The following is a 22,055-nucleotide window of genomic DNA, read 5'->3' on the forward strand; positions in this document are numbered from 1 at the left end:
ACACACTCTGAACTTCAAAACAATAATGCCCTTCATGTTGAGCTTTTTCTGACCAGGAGCCCATCAACATGGACCACTAAATCCAGGGGTGATATGAAGTATTGTTCTTTCAAACTAGCCTCAAGATTCTGTCTTGGTGTTTAAATCACTCCACTCCATTATCTTAGCAGTGACCACAGAGCTCCAGAGTGTACCATAAACACTTGCTACATGTTGAATACCCATAGTATAGGCTTGGAGAGAGGTTGCTGCCAGTCCCCTCAACTCTAACCAGTATAACCAAGAGATAGATTGAAAAATGCTGACCAATAACACCTGAGATCTTATACTGTTGAGCATAGCAGAAGACTTCCATTTCCCATTCCCAGCCTCCCTCCCTCACTGTTTCAGTATGTCTTTGAATTTCAGGTGGAGAATTGTGGTATTGGATTAACATCTAGCCATGTCCAGTTGATCAGACTCACAATATCTGGGATTCTGAAGAGATGATGTCATCAGTCTACATCTCATCCTCTTTACATTAAGCTTTACACTAAATATACAAACACAAACATTTGTACAGGTTGTGTATCTCTTATATGATATGCTTGAGATCAGAAGTGTTCCATATTTCAGATTCTTTTGATGTTGTAATACTTGCATATGCATACTGAGATTTCTTGAAGAGGGCAACAAAGTCTGAATACCTTTGAAATCTTAGATACAGACACTGAGAATTCCATTCAATTTAGTGTGGCACATATCTGGATGATACAGGATTATACTTTAAGGAGTAGGATACTTGCAGGAGGTTTTCTGTCCTGGGATCTTTCTAGGGGATACACAGAAATCCAAAAATGCCAAAATGGTCAGAAATCTATTGCTGGTTTTTTAATGACTCTTTTTGGAGTTGAGTAACTGCTGATTCTAAATTCTTTTAGGACGGACACTGAATTCACTTTTTCTGGATGCTTCAAAGCATTTCTTGAAGAGAGTGGCACTTGCAACCTCCAACCCACAGTTTCCCACTCTACTTTAAGGCATAAATGGATGTTTCAATGTGTAATTTTCATATTATACCTTCTCCTCACCCTGGGCCCAATGTGTGAGGTTTTTTTTTAATGGCTCAGTGGTGCTAGCTGAAGTAAATGGCATAGAATAGATGAGAAGTTCACAGAGGGGGGAAAACAACTCTGCCCCAATTTCTATGTGGGAAGAAAACAATTCTGCATATAGCCCCCTGTGTAGAGCTGAGACAGGACTGCAATGCCAGTGGGAGTCTCAGAAATTCAGCAAAAACTAGACTGACAGATTTTCACAGCCCTGTTTAAAACAGTCATTCTCTCAAGTCTCTCCTGCTTTACTGGATAAAAAATTCAAAAACATGGTTTCAGGCTCCTGTAATTTGGAAGTATGAGAACGTATAATATCTAGTGTGGTGTAATAGTACTCCTACGATGTTGTCCTTCTGTGGAGTGCCCTTTTTCTACTTTTGCCTGTCAGTGTCATGATAGTGCGATGACAGAGATTTCCTTGAAGTTCCAAACAGAAAAAAGAATAACACCTGGAGCTCAGAGTTGTCATAGTGTTTAGCAACATGGAAAAGGCCCAGCACTTATTATTCCTAGGCTCAAGCAGCCAGGACAGGTGGCCACCTTATAAAAACACCAGCCTGTCACTAATTGGGAAGGACAGGGAGCAAGTTAACAATGCATTTTTTGCAGCCAGAGGGGCCAAAATGAACTGTAACTGATAGTGAATTATGCCAGAGGCTACAGCTGAATATTGGCTGCTTGCAAACACTGCTGTGTTGAAAGATGGCTGGCAGAACTCCTAGTTGTAGTAGAGCTTGGAGTGGCTACCATTCAAGTTTGTATTATGAGCCCAGCACCTGGATCCATGGGAAACTTGTCCTACTTGCTTTTATTTAATTCTGGAATGGTTGGGTAGTGGAAACATCATTTTAATGTAATACCTAGAGGCTGGTACTATTACTTTTTTATACTATAACTAACAGAATCCCCTGGTATGACTACTGGTCCGGAAAAGTAATCTTTTCAAGCTCTTGAGATAGCCACTATGTGGGCAGAACAAACAGCTATGTTGGGTTCTTGGGCTATATGGCCATGTTCTAGAAGCATTATCTCCTGACGTTTTCCCTAACTATGTTAGTCTAAAGACAGGATGTATCATGAAAGGAAAGTCGATGTTGATAATATGATACGGTGTTGTTGCATTTTTTACCACTGGTACTGGGGCTAGGTGATTGTGAGATGTTGTCTCACATGCCAAAAAAAAAAACATGGCTGTGAGGCTAGTTCAAGACAGCATAGCGTAAATATGGTGTATTCAAATGTAGAATGGCAATGTTACGTAACTGAATGCATGCCTGAATGTGGCATTACATGCACACAATCAGATGTGCATGCAAATGCAAATCCACATGAAGATACACAACTGAAAACATATTGGCATTGCTGAAGTATCTCTATTTCTGGAACTACATGTCCAACCAACTTTCAGAAGAGAATGTAGTTCATGTAGTAATAGGAATCTTGTCCTTGACTTACTTTGAGCATTATTCATCTTGTTTTGTGGATGTGTGGGGTGGAATTGGCTGCTCTACTTCAGGTAGCAAATGTTGAGTTGTCTCTGCAGTTGTATAAAGATTGAAGCCTCTTGTTAAGCACTTCTGTCTTCCTTTTTTAAAAAAAATAGAGGTGTCTGAAAAATCTGTTCTATGCAAATTGGTCCATATATCTTGGATAAATATGGACACAATTTACACCTGAGTCTCTGCTTCTTAGAACATTTCAACAGAGTTGTCAGCAGTTTAAAACTAGAAGATATGCAGAGGCAGATGTATGTATTTGGTGAGAAAAATGCATTTAAATATATGTTTTGAGAGACATCATAACTTAAATATGTGTTTAAGTGAAAATGGATCTCAAAATATATATACATATACAATAAATGAATATGGATTTCAACATAAGTGTTCAACCAGGTATTGGAATATTGTTTAGTGAAGATTATTATTTTAATGTCAAGATAATGCGGAATTAATGCTCTCAACTTATGGAAAGAAACAGGTAAAGAGTTGCATGAAGCTGAAATATGGTATGTTGAATAATGGCTACATCAAGCTGAGTTACATGTATAGAAGGAACTGAAAATGGCAAGCCACCTTTGAGCTTAGACCAGTGAAAAAGTGCCATTGCAATAGGATATCTTATGCTTATATTTTAGCTAATATTATCTCATTTTTGTCATCTAATAATGTGAAGGGGCCTTTAGAATCATACTTTGAAACTGTAACAGGGTTACATCAAAATATTTGGTATGGTCACTTGTCCTGAAGCTGGAATGATATAGTGCTTTGAGTGAACCAGAAGCTAAATATGAGTCAATAGTATCATGGAATGGCAAAAAAGCCCATTTTATCCTGCATCTATAAGATCATAATGTCCAGATCAACCCAAGAATTAATGTGTCTCTATTCTGTTTAAATCAGAAATCTTAGAATATGGAGCCTAATTTTGGGCACCACAGTTCAAGAAGTTTATTTACAAACTGGAACATGTCCAGAGAAGGAGGACCAAATAATCATAGATCTGGAAACCAAACTTTATGATGGACAACTTAGGGAGATGGATGTGTTTCACTTGTAGAAGACAAGACTGAGAGAGGACAGATTACTTTACTTGAATATCTGAAGGGATGTAAAAGAGGGAAGAAGAACATGAACCAGTGGATAAAAATGACAAGAAAAGTGATTCCATCAAAACTTTAGGAAGAACTTTGATACTGTGATAACCATTAGACAGTGGAATAGATTATGGGATGGAGTGTTGGATGGAGCAGGGAAGGTGGAATCCCCTTTTGGAGTATTTAAAAAGAGATGGGATGTCCATCTTTAAGGAATGTTATAGTTGTGTATTCCTGCATGGGAGGAGGTAAGACTAGATTACCCTTGTGACCCATTCTAAGATTCTATGACTCTAAAACTGATTCAAACTAGCAGTAAATTAGCTCAACCAACAGCACTGTAACATTGCGTGACCAGAATTGGTAGGGGAAAAAGTGCTTCGTTGTCATAGATGGGTGTTAGCTATTCACAGCATGAAATGCCATGACAGCTCAGTGGGAAGGAATTGAACAATTTCTCAGCTTCTCAGACTACCTGACCTAGTGTTCTTAGAACTGCCCTGGGGAGTGACAGAAGTAAATGTAGCTCTCCAGCTTTATTCCTGCTCATTTCATTGAGACATTTGAAGAATGGCTTGCTGTTTATCTGTTTGCTTGACTCCAGAATGTTTTATGTACCCTCCATGAAAAGTAAAGCTAATTGAAATTGTTATAACAGGGCTAGGATGCTGGCTAAAAGTCTAGACCTTATGGCCAGATTTTCTGATGGATGTAATAAATGCTCTTTGGGGGGTTCATAGAATAAAGAGTGAAAGGATTCACAAAGGTGAAGTGTGTAGCCACAAGGGGAAAAAACACCAGGATGAGAAACTGAAAGAAAGAGGGAGGGAGGCTACGAAGCTGGATCATTATTTTCAGATGGCTATTAAAATGCTTGCCTCTTGAAGCCAAAGGTTATTTTTTCCATCAGAAAATACAGCAGGAGATTCTTGGTGCCCTGCCTATTTGCTAAAAACAGATCAGATCAGTGGACACACTCTGTTCACTGGATTTGTTATTTCTGCTTATCATAAATCTATATATTGCCCCATAAGGTAAAGTTCTCTGGTACTAGATCCCATCTGATCTTGGAAGCTAAGCATCATTATTCCTGGTTGATACTTAGATGGGGGATCACAAAGGAATTAAAGATGCCAGAGACTATATTTCAGAGGAAAGCAATGTCAAACCACTTCTATTCCTTGTCTAAGAAAACCCTATGAAACTTATCAATCTGCCATAGGTTGACAGGTAACTTTAAAGCACATACACACGTATTAATAAAGGTGTTTCTTTTATAGATGGCATTTGGGCTGGCTGCAATGCTTTCACTCACTCTAGCTGCTGTTGGCAAGGGATTGTTCGGTTTCACATGAGTGCTGTAGATCAGAGTTTTCTCTTAAACTGAAATCGCTCAACAGGGATTAGAAATGACTCAGTCAATGAAGATATGAAGCAAAGCTATTTGCCAGGCTTCCTATGTAAATAGCAAAGCATCACTTCTCTAGGTAAAGACCCCATTCCTAAGATAAGCCACACAGTAATGGGATTTCTATCTCTGAAGATGGGGGGGGGGGGCAAAAAATATAATGAGGACATTCTCACAAAGCATTGTGGAAAAGCTGGCCATGATGAGCTTTAAGATGATGAAATATTCAGTTAAAATACATTGACAGAGGTTCTCAGTGAGATGTCCTTCTGACAAAGTTGTTCAACAAGCTCTAGGAACAGGAAAAGCACATGTTGCTATATGCATTGATCCAGAGTAGGGGTTCTCAAACAATGCCCTGGTGAGGATTAGGGGCTCCGTGGGTGATTGTGAGGGGCTCTGTGGTACAATGCTGCTTTCCTCCTCCTTCTCCTCCTCTTTCCTCACCTGAGAAATGGAAGGAAATTAAAGTTTTGAGCTGCTAGAAACAACAATAGCAGCATCCTGCTCCCAGGGCACAGACCCTTTCTCCCCTGCTTCACTTGCTACCCAGACTTGATGCGTAGACCCTTTTCCTCACAGTCCTCCATCATCATCATCATCATCATCATCATCATCATCATCATCATCATGATTATTACAAAGGATTGGATGACTATCTGTTGGGGTGCTTTGATAGTGTTTTCCCTGCATGGTATTGAGGGGTTGGGCTGGATAGCCTCTGTGGTGTTCCACTGAAATAGTTTTAAGCTTATGTTGGTTAAAATTGTTCTTCATTTAAAATTTTGTATTGTTCTTTCTTTCTTTTTTTTTTTTTGCACTTTGTGAATTAGTTCACACAAACACTCCCCATCCATCTGCCACTGGCCTGGCCCATGCCTGATATATATATATATAGAGAGAGAGCTCCACAAGAAACTTTTACTTCAAAAAATGCCCAAGGTCTGAAAAAGATTGAAAACTCCTGATCAAGACATAGAAATGACATTTTTATCCATAAATTCTAGAATCTCTAATAAGCATTGCCAACAACCTCTGGAGGATACTGGGTATTACAATCCAAAATGCAACTTCTCTTAACTGTTTCCAGAAAGTGGAATATAGGTTTCTTTCTACCTTTATTATTATTATTATTATTATTATTATTATTATTATTAAACTTTATTTGTACCCCGCTAGCATCTCCTGAAGGACTCGATGTGGCTTACAAAGGCCAAGGCCTCAACACACAATACAACAATACAGACCAAAGGCAAATTAAAAACAATTAAAGCAAAATAAACAACAAGCAATAAACAATACACTAAGACACAATAAAACTGGGCCGGGCCAGAGTAATGGGTACAGGATTAAAAGTGCTGATGTGACAGGTGGAATATAAGGCTTATAGGGCAAGTGCAAATTGTGTTCAATACACAAAAGTTGTTTGAAGTCAATAAGCTCAAGCAGAGGGGAGAGAATTGTTAGACTTTTGTTCTTCCTTAACTAGGCTTAGGCAAAAGCAAACTGCTGCACCATATCCTAGTTTTTATAATCTTCCTCATTAATAACTGTTTCCATCTTAACTACATTTTGATGTTTCTTGCCTACACACACTGCTTACGTGTGTGTGTGTGTGCATGCATATAAGTAAGTTAACTCAAAACTGAAGCTATGTTTCTGGATTGATTTGTAATAGGCAAAACATCCTCTAAACTGTAAAATTTCCAGTAAATATTATAGGAATCCATCCCTGAATTGACTGAAGTGGACTGAACTTAGCAAGGAAAGTGAAAGGTTAACTATGTGAAAATCAACTTCACAAGCTTTCATAGCTGAAAGCTAATTTCTGCTTCTAAAAGAAATGGAAAGTGTAATTTTAAAAGCAATTAGGTGTAGGCTGGAAAAGGGTATAAAATTTAATTCAGGTATGATAATCCATTTTGTTCCAGATATGTAGTTTTGTATTATTACCAAGTCACATGCTATACATGTTCCTGCTAAAAGGTGTTTCTTTAATTCTATTTTATTATTGGGAGGGGAGTAGCTCACCTTGTGAAACTGTAGCAAACACAGTAGAATACTCATGAAGAATGTGTGAAAAGCCCTTGACACTTGCTACTTTAATAGGGCACTATTGTTTAATTGAGCATAGTCAATTATTCTGCAGTGTTTACAGAGGATAACTTGGAATATGCATAAGCACACACATTGTGATTGAAATTTATGCTCATTTATTTGTAGTGAGCTGAGCCCAACAATTTGAAAGTTTTTTTTTAAAGCTTGCTGCCCCTTATCAGAATTTGTCCTTGCCAGGCTCTCCTTTTTTGGTAAATGTTTTTGTCTCCACAGAAGAAACCTGAACAACTAAAAGTAACTGGAGAGCTGAATGTTATCCAGCAATTTCTATCACGTGGGCATCATAATACAAGGAAAGACATTTTATCATTTTGGCCTGTGTACATTCAAGTCACTTATCATCTTATTGTGATGACTGCCTTTGAAGAGTGAACATATATTTCATATTTTGTCTGCCCCAACTACAGTTATGTCTTCATGATGCACTTTCTCCCCGCCCTTAACAAAGGCCTAACCCCATTGTTCATTCCTTTTGAGCTCCTCCCTCATTTGGGCATACTGAGTATTTGTGCCAAGTTTGGTCCAGATCCATTGTTTGGGTTCACAGTGCTCTCCGGATCTCCCCTAAATCACTGTCAGTTCTTCCCAACCCCCTCCAGTATTTTCTATTGGTCATGGGGGTTCTGTGTGCCACGTTTGGCCCAGGTCTGTACTTTATGGGAGTCTCAGTGGTCATGGAAATCAGAGCTGAATCAGTTGAAGGTGCTGCTGTCCATACTGTCCATTAACTGTTGTCCATACCCCCCCAAACATATTGTTTTTGTGATTAATCACTATGATTTAAGTGTGTTCAATTTGTAACAATGAAAATACATCCTGCATATCAGATATTTACATTACAATGCATAACAGTAGCAGTTATGAAGTAGCAATGAAAATATGGTTGGGGGTCACCACAACATGAGGAACTATATTTAGGGGTCATGGTGTTAGAAAGGTTGGGAACCACTGCTCTAAACTTAAACTTGAGTCAATGGATAGACAAGTATATATGGTAGGTCACATATTATTATTTATTTATTTATTTATTTCTGGTACTTTTACCCCGCCCTTCTCAACCCCCGAAGGGGGACTCAGGGCGGCTTACAGAAAAGGCAGAATTCGATGCCTATACAAATTACACATAATATACAAAAATATACAAAATATACAAAAACGTAATTAAAACAGTTATCACAATTAAAACAATCAATAACCAGTACATAACACATCATATAAAACATCATATAAAAGTCATTCTTATAACCAGCGTTTCGTTTTCCAGAGTTCCATAGATCCAATCCGTTAATCATTTCCTAGTCATCATCGAAGTTCTTTCTTTATCTGCCCGCTTGTCCGAATGCCTGGTCCCAGATCCATGTTTTTTAGTTTTTCCTAAAAGAAAGGAGCGATGTTGCAGATCTAATTTCCCCGGGGAGTGAATTCCACAGGTGGGGGGCCACCACCGAGAAGGCCCTGCTCCTCATCCCCGCCAATCTCACTTGTGATATTATACCCTGAATACTATTAGTTAGTCCCAACTAGAGTAGACTGATTGAATTCTAATTCCACCTAGATACATCCCATAGATTAAATGTGCCTACTCTAATTGGGTCTAAGAACAATATTCAAGCTAAAGGCTACAGATAATGACTACTGATATCTCCTGTAGCAAAGTCAGGAGGCTTGTCAACAGAAGTGGTTGAGAATATGAATGTAAGCATGATACTGCATCCATGCCTTGCTTATGATTTTTATGCATCTTTTTGGCCACTTGTTGAGGGAAAAGAATGCCAGACAAAATAGGCCTAGATTCAGCACAGCTGTTATGTCCTTAATGGGTCTGGACATAAATAAAGTCATGAATGTATCAATCAATACTTTATGCAATGTGTTGTTTATCCACAGATTTGGGAGCATATGTGTAGGTGAATGCCTGTCTTAGAAACCAATCCCATATGCCCCTGGCAAATGAAGATTTTTGTGAACATCTGTTGGAGTTTTGCTAGTCAGCTTTCTCCTCTTTTGCCTTTTTATGTTTTCCTTCCCTTACCATGCAAGCAAACAAACTATGTTTTCTCATTTTATCTAAAACTCAACTATACACATATTCCCCTTGAAATTCCATTGGCCCACATGAAAGAAAAATGTATTAGTGACATTCAGGCATTGGGGGAAATTACCTTCAGAAAAGTAAGGAGGAGCTAGAAAGAGACTATGCATATAGACTTGTAACTTGGGGGGGGGGGATTATTGATGGCTTATATCTCTATTAATATTAACTAATTAATGCTTAAGCAATGAGCTAACTCTGGGTGATTTTTCTTTAGAGAGAAGCATGAGTTCACGACCAGAGCTAAAGATAGCTTATTACAGTGATTTCGGCACATTGTAAGATCCCTTTTTTACCATGGACTTTATAGTTCTCATCTTCTTCTGAATGAGTTCCAATGCATTAAAACAATGGTTGCTGGCAAAGGATTGCAACAAATGATTTGAAGGGGAATTATTCTGATTCATGAACAACAGATCAGAATGATCTTCAGGAACAACATGTCACCAAGTGCCAGTTGCTGGGAGGAAACAGCATGGGAAACTTCTTTTCTATATGTCTTCCTTGTAGATTTCTTGGAAGCATCCAGTTAGTTACCATGGGGCACATCTAAATTGACACTTATTTGGGAGCTCATCCAGCATCCTCAATGCTGGATCAGCCAGCATGGTGTCTTGAGATGATTTTAAACAACTGATTTAAATTAGAAGTAACTGTTTTTAGCGTTTGTGTATATTAATAGTTATTTTATGTTCAGGCATGGAATGCTTGCCCTACATATGCTGCGCTAAGCCCTGAGTCCCCGTTGGGGTGAGAAGGGCAGAATATAAATGTTTTAAATAATAAATAAATAAATAAATATATAAATGTCTCCACAGGGACCCCCTTGATCAGCATGGTACTGTAGCACCGGATATGGTTAGCTGCCCCTGGGCAGCCACACTAAATATCTCCTGCTTGCTTCCTGTGTTGGGATGGTTTCTCTCCATGATGTGGGATGTACTTGTTTCTCATTGCTCATTCTGATGTCTGCCAGAGTGACAGGCTTCCAAAGGAGGGCTGGAGAGCAAGACATTCATTCCATTGTTTTTCTATGCCTCTTTCTCTGTGTCTAACCCAATTCATATTTTCTGACCTATCTGTGAATTGGATGCATTTTGTTCTCTAGACATAATGATATGGATATGTACTCTGGAAAATGTGTGCATGTGAAAAGCACAGGAACAGGCATGTTTCACATATGTGCAAATTCTGTTTAAACACATTTCACTGAAGGGTGTGGGCATGTATTGTAGAAATGCAAGCAGATTATAAAAAACACATACTGAATTCTGCACATTAAAAATGACACCACAAAAAAGCGGGGGGTGGGGAGGATCTCAGCCCCATTGCAAATTTGTAAAGTTCCCATCATGGACACCCTACTATTTCTCCGCCCTGAACTCAGTTTTTAGCAACTAAAGTAAATGGGGAAAATGAGTGGAGGAGAGAGAAATGAGGACATTTTAAAATCATCTGCTAAAGTGGGATGATAGAGGATTTATCTGGACCTTTCTTGCCAAATTAAGGCAGTTGGAAGATATGAAACAAAATGCAAGATCTGCAAGCCCTTCTCTAGAACAGACGAATATTCTTGGTTTGAGAAGATGCCACATAGGGTTTGAAGTTGCTTAAAAGAAGCTTCAGTAAGACAGACCTACTGCTGAGCAATATTGTCAAAAGTTCATGCAGTACTCCTTGTAATGGTAGAACTGTGCCAGTGAAATTCCTACTAAAACAGGACAGCTTTGCGGATCCTTCTTCCTCACATCACATAAATTATACAATATTGTTATGTGCTTCCTTTCCCCGCTGTCTTTTTGGTTTGTCTTTTTGCCTGTTTGAAAAAAAAAAGCTCTGTTTGTGATAAAACTCAGTATCTGGTTGAACCTGATATGGAATTGTGTACATCCTGAGGCATACAGTGCTATGATGCTAGGACTGCAAACGGCGGCTGTGAGATGTTGCAACATGAACACCTGCGTACGCACCTGCATCCAAATCAGTAGGAAACATTTGGAAGCAGGCACCGCAAAGTCAGATGGCTGATTGTTTAAGCAATTAAAGGTGTAATTAGGTTTATAATTGAACTTTCGCCTGGTGTGTATTCTGAATCTGGCAAGCCAGGATAAACCCACCAGTCTTTAGCCCAGCTTGATATCTGTTCAAGCCAGTCACTTGCCAGGTTTGGAAGCTATATAAGGTGAGAAGGAAAATATGCCTGAAGTCTTTCTCACATGCAGGCATATAATTTGTGGCACAGCCAGTTTTCATTGGCTTTTCATTGCATCGGGAATATTTTAACACCTTCTACCTGCTCCCGATACATTTCTATGTATTTGCCGTTTTTGTGTTTTGCAGTTTTAATTAGTGTTTTTATTGAATGTGTACACACGCACACACACATGTTTCTCTCTCTGTGTGTATTTATTTCATGTGTCTCCTGAAGGCATTTCTTGAAAGTCCATTTAATTGATTTAATTGATGTACCATCTTTTTCCCAGTAGGGGACTCATAAGCCCCATACACAAATAAATGGATCCCCAATAATACACAACACTTTCATTAAAGCTATTCCTTTGTGTACAGTGTCACAGAAAATGGAAATTTAATTATTTGGAAACTCAGGCCTAACCAACAAAGGTGCTCAAGGGCCAGTTGAAGCTGTCTGCCAAACCTAACTTAAGACATGGGACAGTAAGGACTTCCATCTTGTGTTGATTCAGTTTCAGTTTATTTTGCACTCAACCAGTCCTCCAGGCATTTTTCTGAGGAGACAATACTACTCTTAACTGAGGCTGCTTTTGAAGGCATAACTTCTCCATTTTGATATTATTATACCAACAGGTGGGTTCAGTTTATTTAGAAAGAAAATAAAGTCTTTTGGGTTATACAAAATATATATATCACTTTGCTGAAGTCACTAACATTTCAGAAGAACAACCATGTAAAGATTTGCATGTTTATTGAAAGCTGTGTACTGCCTAGCTGGAGACCCTGCAGCTTGAAACATAAAATGTAAAATGTACAAGTGTTTATGCTATCCATCAAGGAATTACAGATTTACTCCCCCCCCCCCCCAAAGATGTCAACAAAAGGCTTTTCAAAGGTTTATTCTGTCCTGATGTAACATGCATAAGAGGGAGATCAATTTTTCAAAAATTTTGAAGTGCTACCTGTATTTTGAAACCCCAGGGGCCATGTCAATTTGTGACTTAGTGTGGACACAATTTGCTAATTCTCAATCTTCTTTTGTTCCGATTCTTCTTGAATGTGTTACCACAAGTGATTTCAATAATATCCTGTCAACGTAAATGGAAAGAAAACAACAATGAAAGACTCTTAACAGTCAGGAGAAAGGCAAATGTAATTTTTGCATGCTGTTATGGCGTAAGTAAGAGCATTTTAACAATTTGCAATAGTGACCTTTGGCTAAATGAATGAGAGCTAAATGGGTGACTAATGGTTCAGCTTCTTGCCACTCAGACTGCAGTCCCTCAGGGAAATGCGAGAAAACATGTTAACAGTGCTTGAGATGTACTTTAAGTGAACTAGAGAAAGTTGAAAGAAAATAAAGTAAAAGTTGTTGTGACAGAGCGATGTGGAGGTCCACCTAAGGGCATTATGGATCACTCTACTGAAATTTGGGGGTGGGAAGTGTGGATAATTCCACCTCTATGTACTGGAGGAAAACAAAAGGAGTTAGTGTATGCAAGACATGTGCATGATTGTTTATGGAGATTCCCAAAAGCCCCAAAATAGACTGTAGTTTTCTTTGTACAGATCAGTTCCCTTGTGATTATAATCTTTGAGTTGTCAGCTAGAGGAAAAGATGGTGGTGAGAGCCCAACCCATTCTGTTTGCACTTGATATAACACATCTAGAAAGTGCAGTACCTCAACAGAAACCACTGGAAATATCTTTATATGCATCTAAAGAGCATCCAAGTCTTCTATGCCTGTTCCAGCCTCTATGGCATGAACTGTGCTATATTTCTATTGTTTCCATTTATCAACAGGGGGCCCTACTAGTACTGTGTCAGCTGCATCCTTTCATGAGGTCAATAAGTGCTTCTATGGTTCATATATGTGGTTCATCTTCTTTAGAGCCAAGAAATGACATTTGGTAAGGTGTTCAAGTTACTTGGGGATCCTTCCACACAGCCCTATATCCCAGAATATCAAGACAGAAAATCCCACATTATCTGAGTGTGGACTCAGATAACCCAGTTCAAAGCAGATATTGTGGGATTTTCTGCCTTGATATTCTGGGATATAGGGCTGTGTGGAAGGGCCCTTGAAAGCCCAAAACTCCTGTTCCAGCTGTATTAGCACGACTTCTGAAATCTTGATTAAGATGTAAGGAATGCAGTGTGGTAGGTATAGAGTTGCCCAAGTGAAAAACAGAGATGACTCTAAGTAGATAGTGCAAGACATTTTCCAAGTATAATCACCTGTCTTGGAAAAAAAGTTTGTTGGTACATATTGGATCTAGATTGAAACCTTTTCTGGTCTGGTTTGCTGCATTAAAAGAGGTGGAGAAAATCACTCTTTGACTAAGTAATGGGAAAAGAGATATTTGATTTGCTTGTCTAGAACACAGTTGATAATTGAGGGATGACTCTATGGATCAATGCTATCATTAATGGGGTTGAAAGAGTAATTAAGGGAATAAGAGGAATTAGTGCCCTGTTATTAGACCAACATTCATTAAGAATTGATAATATGCATTTAATTGCTAATGACTTTATACATGCTAATGTTACAATTGCTTCTACCATTGATTTTTGGGAGAACTATAATGTGTCTTTAGCTATTGCGTGTGTGGTAACAACAATGTTGTTGTTATAGGAATCTGAGTCCCCTTCTACACTGCCATATAAAATCCAGATTAGTTGCTTTGAACTGGATTATATGGCACTGTAGACTCATATGATCCAGTTCAAAGCAGATAATGTGGATTGCCTGCTTTGATAATCTGGATTATATGGCAATGTAGGAGGGCCCTGAGCTTTATCTAAAATAAATTCTTGTACAAGCCACACCTGTTAAATCACACCACTTAGCTGGTCCAAATATGAGAAATGTACAATGAAATGGGTGACCCTGGGTTGCCTGAGGTTAAACTTCATCAAATGTATATGCTATTATATACATATTGATGCCTGTTTCCCAATGAGGCAATGTTCCCAATGCCCAGAACACATTTTTGGATGATAAAACGGTTCTGGCCCAATTTGTCTGTCCGAACGCATCTGCCCATATGAACCATTTAGGACTTTAAGATCATCCAGGGAAGCCCTACTCTCGATCCTGCCTTCATCACAAGCCTGGATGGCTAGTGTCTGTATTATGTGGCTAGAGCCAGAGTACCTGAAAGCTTGTGTCTCCCATGTGAATTCTACCTGGTCTTTAGATGGTTGCCAAATATGTTTACCAAGACACAGAAATTCCTGAGGCGTTTCTTGCCAACAGTTTGAATAGCCATATTTTGTTTTGATTTTTTTCTAACATATCTGATGTTTCTTATTTAAGGTATTAAAGAAAGGGAAGACACAACGTCTCCAATACATAATAATGCATCAATCTCAGTCCAAACACCCACTGCTAACTTTAGAATAGATAAATCTGTTCAGTTCAGATTTGTCTTAGTTGCTATTTTTTCAGTCTTTATCTTATGGCATCCTGTATCAGTTCATGATCTTAAAAAGAAATTATATAAATGCGTTTGTGCATATGGCTTTTGCTTACATTTTGTGTACCATGCTATTTTTTTTTTTTGCAAACTTATATGAGGGTTTATTGTGCTTTTAAAAGCAATGGAGGGGCAAGACAGAAGACATGTTGCTCTTGGTTGCTCTATCTGTTGCTAAAGTTTTTGAAGTTTTTTAAAAAAATAAACGCAAACAGATCATATTGCATGTTTTATGGAACACAGACAAATCCAGGAAAAATAGGCTCACCTTCTCTTCTTCTCCTACTTTTGCTTTTCTTTTCCTTCCCTTTTTGCATTTCCTTCATTGTTATTGGTTTTAGGTCAAGATCACTTTTTTCTTTTGTCTCAGGTATTCAGTAACTTGTTTCCAGTCTGTTTCTATCATTCTCGTTTCTTTATTCTTTGACATAAGGTAGGTGAGCATATCCATGTTCCTAATCTCTAGTATGTTCATCAACCACTCATCTTCATCTGGTATTTTTTCTTGTTTCCATCTTCTTGCAAAGCACATTTTTGCTGCTGTCAGTATCAAGAATAATAGTTTGTCTGTATTTCTTTCTAATTTTATATCGTACATGCCTAATAAAAATAATTCTGGTTTCCAGGGGATTTGTATTTTTAGCATTTTTTCAATCTTTTTCTGTATTCTCTTCCAATATCCCCTTGCTCTATTGCATGCCCATCACATGTGGTAGTAAGAACCTTCCTTTGCTCTACATTTCTGACAATTTGTGCTCGTATTATATAGATTTTTCCCAGCTTTTTCGGAATCATGTACCATCTTTGTGATATTTTCACCCAGTTTTCTTTCCAGTCTGCTGCATATGTAAACTTTATCTTTCTTTTCCAAATTTCCTCCCATTCTTCTTTTCTAATATTCCTTCCTATATTTTCATTCAATCTTTTCATATAATTCTTTTCTTTCTTTAATTCCATTGACCATTCTAGTAGTTTTCTATATATCTTTGTTATCAATTTCTTCTGACTCCATTATTTTATCCCAAAAGTTTTTTCTTGTGTAAATTCTAATTTTTTATCTGTCTCATATTTCTCTTTAATCTGCCAATATTGAAACCAAGAGATTTTCTGATCTGTAGTATTTAATTCTTATTGTGATTTTCGTATTAATTTTCCTTCCTCCTTTTTCAGTATTTCTTTATAAGTTGGCCAATCATTCCACCCCATACATCTTCTCTGTCTCGCTTCTAATGGTGAGATCCAAAGTGGTGTTTTTCTGTATAGTTTCTTTTTATATCTCTCCCAAATTTTTAGAATAGCTGATCTAGTGAAACATTTTCTATTTTTTTTCCTTTTCTTTTCCCTCATACCACATATATAAGTGCCCTCACCCTCTCAACTCTACTCCCTTTATAATTAATAGTTTCTTTCCCTTTAATTTTGCCCAATCTCTGGCCCAAACCAGTGCATTTGCTTCGTAATGCAATCTTAAGTCTGGGGCCAAAAATCCTCCTTTTTCTTTTTGTTCTATCAGATTGTTGGAACACAGATTCCTTAAGAGCAAGACACAGGAGTATGTCCAAAACATTAGTTTATTAAAGTAAAGTAAACAGGACTCAGAGACACTTGGTTCAGTGCCTCTTGTCAAAACTCAGAAAATAATCCGGATTAAACTGGCAAAAAAAACACCAAAATCACACAGTTCAACGAGAACAAACAAAGAACCGTGAAGAGAAACCATCATCCAATTGCAGTCCAAAGTCAAAGAAATTCCAGTTGAAGGTTCCAAAGTCCACAAAGCAGCGTTGTCGTCAAAAGCAGTCCAATGTCAAGGAGAGGGGAAATCCGCACTTACGCGAATCCAAGCTGGTCGATACGCGAAGTAAACAGCAACCTGCAGATCCAGGACCAAGCCCAACAGGAAAGTGGTAGCGACAAGACCCAAGGCATGAAACCAACACTTTGCCTACTGCAAAGTTCTATCATTCCAGTGCCAACATTTTATCTTACAGCTCATCATCTGATGATGAGCTGCCCTCCACCCCCTCCTCATCACTCTCAGCTGGCTTAGCTTCCACAGCTGAATGACAACGCCCATCCCTCCAACTCTTCCACCTCTTGTCAAGACTTAGGTCTCCCCATGATTCCACAGTATCATCTGATTGCCAATCCCCAACACCAGAAAACCCCACAAAAGTGTCACTAGACATTGGTTGAGTACACACATTCTGAAGCTCCTGTACCTTGGTCCAATCCAGTGACTCCTCTTCATCCCCATCACTCCCAGGCCCATCATTCCCAGAAAAACCCATTAAATCCTCTTCCTCTGTGGGAGCAGTAAATATGTTCTGGATCTTCTTTCTCTGGTGCTCCTCGTCTGATTCCAGCTCTTGAGTAATCCTCTTAGTCCCTCTATTCCCATCTGTATCTCCTTCTTCGTCCTCACTCATTTCACTCTCAGAGAAACCCTCTTCATCAGTGGGTGACATAAGTATCTCCCAGATCCTCTTCCTTTGCTGTTCCTTATCTGGGTGCCTCGTTTCCCTCCTCTACCACTCCTACTACCATTTGCAGCATTGCCAACAGACTCTACTACAACACAGATTGTTATAGTGTAATCTCAGCTTTTTATTTTTCCAAATAAATTTCGTAATATCTCTACTCCATTCTTTTAATAATTTCGTAATTTTTGTGATGGGTAAATTTTGAAACAGAAATGTCATTTTTGGTAAAACTTTCATTTTAACTGTTGTGATTCGGCTAATAGTGATAGATTTGTATTTTTCCATCCCTCCATTTCTTTTTTAATTTCCTTCCATTTCTCTAGGTAATTGTTTTGTAATAGTTGTAAGTTTTTAGATGTCAAATTAATACCCAGATATCTTATTTTCGATACAATTTGTATGTTCCAATTCTTTTTCAATTCTTCTTGCTCCTTTTTATCTATATTTTTTGCTATTGCTTTTGTTTTTTCTATATTTATTTTGAATCCCACTACTTCTCCACAACTTTTAATTGTATTTAGCCACTCTCCTAATTTCCTTTTTGGGTTTTCAATTACATATATCACGTCATCAGTGAATGCTCTAAATTTAAAATCCTGTCCTTGTATTCTGGCCCCCGTCAAGTTTTTGTCTTCTCTTATATTATTTAATAGTATTTCTAGCATGAGTATAAATATTAGCGGGGACAGAGGGCATCCCTGTATATACTCAGTTTTATCATATTTATTTACAATAGTATTATAAGTGTCTTATTTTAACTTATTATGCAAAGTGCAATCAAGTCTTATCAGGCCTGTTGCATGGTTTGGTACTGTGATATAGCCTAAGGGCTAATCAATAAAAAAATACTGTATTGTGGTGTTAGATTGCTTAAGTTCAACGGTGTACATGCTGCTTGAGTTACAGTGGCTTTCTCAGTGTTACTGAATGAGTTCATAGCAAAGGAACGATTAAAGGCTGAGTCTGTTAGTCCCTATGCCACATTTTCCTCATTATCTCCAATATTTGAAAGTTCCACTTGCTACTTGCAAGCAATAGTTTGGAACTCACTGGCTGCTACTACTGGTGACTTATTTTATCCCATGAAACAAAATCCTCTTTTCCCAGATAAATGCAGCCCTGTAGGGAGAAACATCGTTTTCCACATTGCATTCACCCTTTTCCTCTTACAGTTCATAGGCACACAGTGGCAAAATGAGAATCCTGCCACCACCCACTGGGCCTAATGTGGTACAACAGTTACTTCACCTCCTGGCAAAAAAATCTCTAACATAGAAGCATATTGCTCTTTCTTACTGTGAAGTTTCTGATCATTTAAGAGGGAAAGCCAATATAATGCAGTGTTGCACTTGACTGGGTTAGCAAATGACAATAATGAACAATTTATAATATAGTCAGCTTCTCTTTCATGAAAACTGTGTGTGTGTGGCAGTAGGCTGACATGATAAAGATTTATATTACTGGTAAGAACCTATATAATTTTATCTTGGCTTACATATATTGCAATGTCATTATGCTGGATGCCACATGTGCAAAATTGAAACAGGAATGTGTTTGTTGTTGTTACTCCTATTTTTGTTGCTACCTTCCTCTTCATCCTGGAAAGAAGTGATGAGTGGAATGCCATAAGCAGGGTTTTGTCCTGGTCCTGGTCCTGTTCAACATCTTTATTAATGACTTAGATAAAGGGTTAGAAGGCATGATCATCAGGTTTGCAGATGACACCAAATTGGGAGGGAAAACTAATACCCCAGAAGATTGGAGCAGAATTCAAAACAATCTTAACAGATTAGAGAGATAATTTGCCAAAGCTAACAAAATGAAGTTAAACAGGGAGAAATGCAAGATACTCCACTTAAGCAGAAAAAATGAAATGCAAAGATATAGAATGGGGAATGACTGGCTCAACAGCAGTATGTGTGAACAAGATCTTGGAGTCCTTGTGGGCAACAAGTTAAACATGAGCCAACAATTTGATGCGATGGGTAAAAAAAGCCAATGGGGTTTTGGCCTGCATCAATAGGAGCATAGTGTTTAGATCCAGGGAAGTTGTGCTACCCCTCTATTCTGCCTTGGTCAGATCACACCTGGAATACTGTGTCACTGTCTAATTCTGGGCACTGCAATTGAAGAGAGATGTTGACAAGCTGGAATGTTTCCAGAGGAGGGCAACCAAAATGATCAAGGGTCTGGAGAACAAGCCTTATCAGGGGTGGCTTAAAGAGCTGGGCATGTTTAGCTTGAAGAAGAGAAGACTGAGAGAAGACATGATGGGCATGTATAAATATAGGGAGGAGGGAGCAGGCTTGTTTTCTGCTGCCTTGGAGACTAGGACACAGAACAATGGCTCTGAACTACAGGAAAGAAGATTCCACCTGAACATTAGGAATAACTTTATGACTCTGAGAGCTGTTCAGCAGTGAGACTTTCTGCTCCGGAGTGTGGTGGAGGCTACTCTTTTGGAGGCTTTTAAACAGAGGCTGGATGACTATCTGTTAAGAATTCTTTGAATGTGATTTTCCTGCTTTTTGGCAGGGGGTTGGACTGGATGCTCCATGAGGTCTCTTCCAACTTTATGATGCTATGATTCTATATACTACCATCAGGGGCGGCTCAACCCATTACCCAAAGTAAGCATTTGCAGTATAGTTGATTTTGCCCAGGGGCGCCCTTGAGGTGCTCTTGGGGAAAAACAGACCTTGACATATGCGAGTTGTAGTTACTGGGATGTATAGTTCACCTACAATCAAAGAGAATTCTGAACTCCACCAATGATGGAATTGAACCAAATATAGCACACAGAACTCCCATGATGAACAAAATATATATATCAGTGATTGGCTGGGGGGGGGGGGGGTGCCAAAATACTGTTTGCTTACCGCTGAAAATTACCTAGGGCTGCCTCTGACTACCATTACTCCAAAACCAAGACTTAAGGCTGCTTACAAATTAATATATATAAAGCATAGTTTCAAAGAAAAAAACATTAAAATAGAATTAAACTATTGACAACACAAAAACAAATTTACAACATACAATTAAAATCTCAAACAGCAGTTTTTTAAAAAGTTGAGTTAAAACAGTAGATTACACTCTTAAAAGGACTTTCCTTAAATGTATTTCATTTTCAAAAGCCTGGAAGCAGAATCAGAAACATCATTGTCATTGTCATTGTCATGGTCATGGTCATCACCATCACCATCACCACCATCACTTTGCCTCCCACTAATAGTACAGGGATACAGCTATTCCCCAGGAACAGAGTTCCAAATCTTAGGGAAACATTGAGAACACCCTGCCACACATCCCATGAATTGTGACTGTGAAGGCAGTGGGACTGAAAGAAGTCGCTCTTGGGAAATGTCAAAGCACAGACAGAGTTATATGGAGAAAGAAAAAGAGCTAAAATAAACATTTGGGAATGAAGGAGAGCTTTCTTTCTGGTCAGATGTCTGGGAGCTCTTGTGGTCAGCTGGGAGTAGCAACACTGGCAACATGGGCCAAATCCATCCCCTTTTCCCTGCATTGAGGGACAACGTGAGGTGGCAGTGGCACATGAGGATAGTGGACCAGTCCAAATTGGACCCAATTCTGTTATCCACATTGGCCCAAAGCCAATACAAAGTGTTGGGCAAAGTACAAAGTGTTGATTTTGTTGTTTAAAGTCCTACACAGTTTGCTTTGAGGTTATCTAAAGGATCACCTTCTCCCGTAAATCCACCCTGAACACTTTGGTCCTTGGGAGGGCCCTTACTCCAACCAGCCAGAACCCGACAGGTGACCGTCACTCAGAGGACCTTTTCATTGGCTGCCCCAAGGCTGTGGAACGACCTGCCAAGAGAGCTCTGACAGCTAAATGAGCTAAAGACCTAATTCTTCTGGCAGGCCTACCCATCCAGGTTTTAAGCATGAATTTTAAACTCGTGTCCTTTGTTTAAGCTCTGTTTTGTGTGTTTTAATATGTATTTCATAGAAATACATTTTAATATATATAAAATTGTGGTGTTTTACAATATTTATATGTTTATGTGTCAAAGTTACAAGAGCTTTGTCCTTCATCCTAACAAAGAAAGTATGGCCCAGGGAGGCCAAACTCCCCTGAGATGTCTCATTTGAGTAGTAGCTCTCAAGAATCTTTTTAAAAAACATATGCCAGTTCTAAAAGGGAAAAAAGAAAGAAAGGCTCATGTGTAAAAATAAATTAAAGAGGTGGAACTGATGCCTGACTAGAACAACTATCTCTCATTTCTGCCACTAATGCTTAGGCTCTATTTTGAGAATGGGACAGAAGTGGCTTTCAACAAGGTTCTTAATAGATGTTCTTCAAAGCACAGTAAATATCACCCATTTCAGTACTGCCAAACGGATGCCGTATATCTAATGTTAGGTAGTGTGATATGAGAGTCACGTTGTTGAAATATTTCAGTTCTTGGGTCTACATTAGTCAATCATTTTTCACTTGCTATTGTTGAGTGATGGATCCATTTTGTTCCCTGTGAAGATTCAGCCTTTAAACATTTTTATATCCTCATGCTATTTTTTTAAAAAAAAACACAAAACACCTGATTTATTTTAATAGCTATATTTTATTCAC

At 38.5% G+C, this 22,055-nt stretch overlaps 1 protein-coding gene across 3 annotated transcripts in view; it reads left to right on the plus strand.

Moving 5' to 3' along the window:
• Positions 1-22,055, plus strand: part of NAALADL2 (N-acetylated alpha-linked acidic dipeptidase like 2) — a 972,343-nt gene that overhangs the window by 632,983 nt on the left and 317,305 nt on the right. The gene's annotated exons all lie outside the window — the stretch shown is intronic.

This window comes from Anolis sagrei, chromosome 3 (assembly GCF_037176765.1).
Source record: "Anolis sagrei isolate rAnoSag1 chromosome 3, rAnoSag1.mat, whole genome shotgun sequence".
Classification (NCBI taxonomy): Eukaryota; Metazoa; Chordata; class Lepidosauria; order Squamata; family Dactyloidae; genus Anolis; species Anolis sagrei.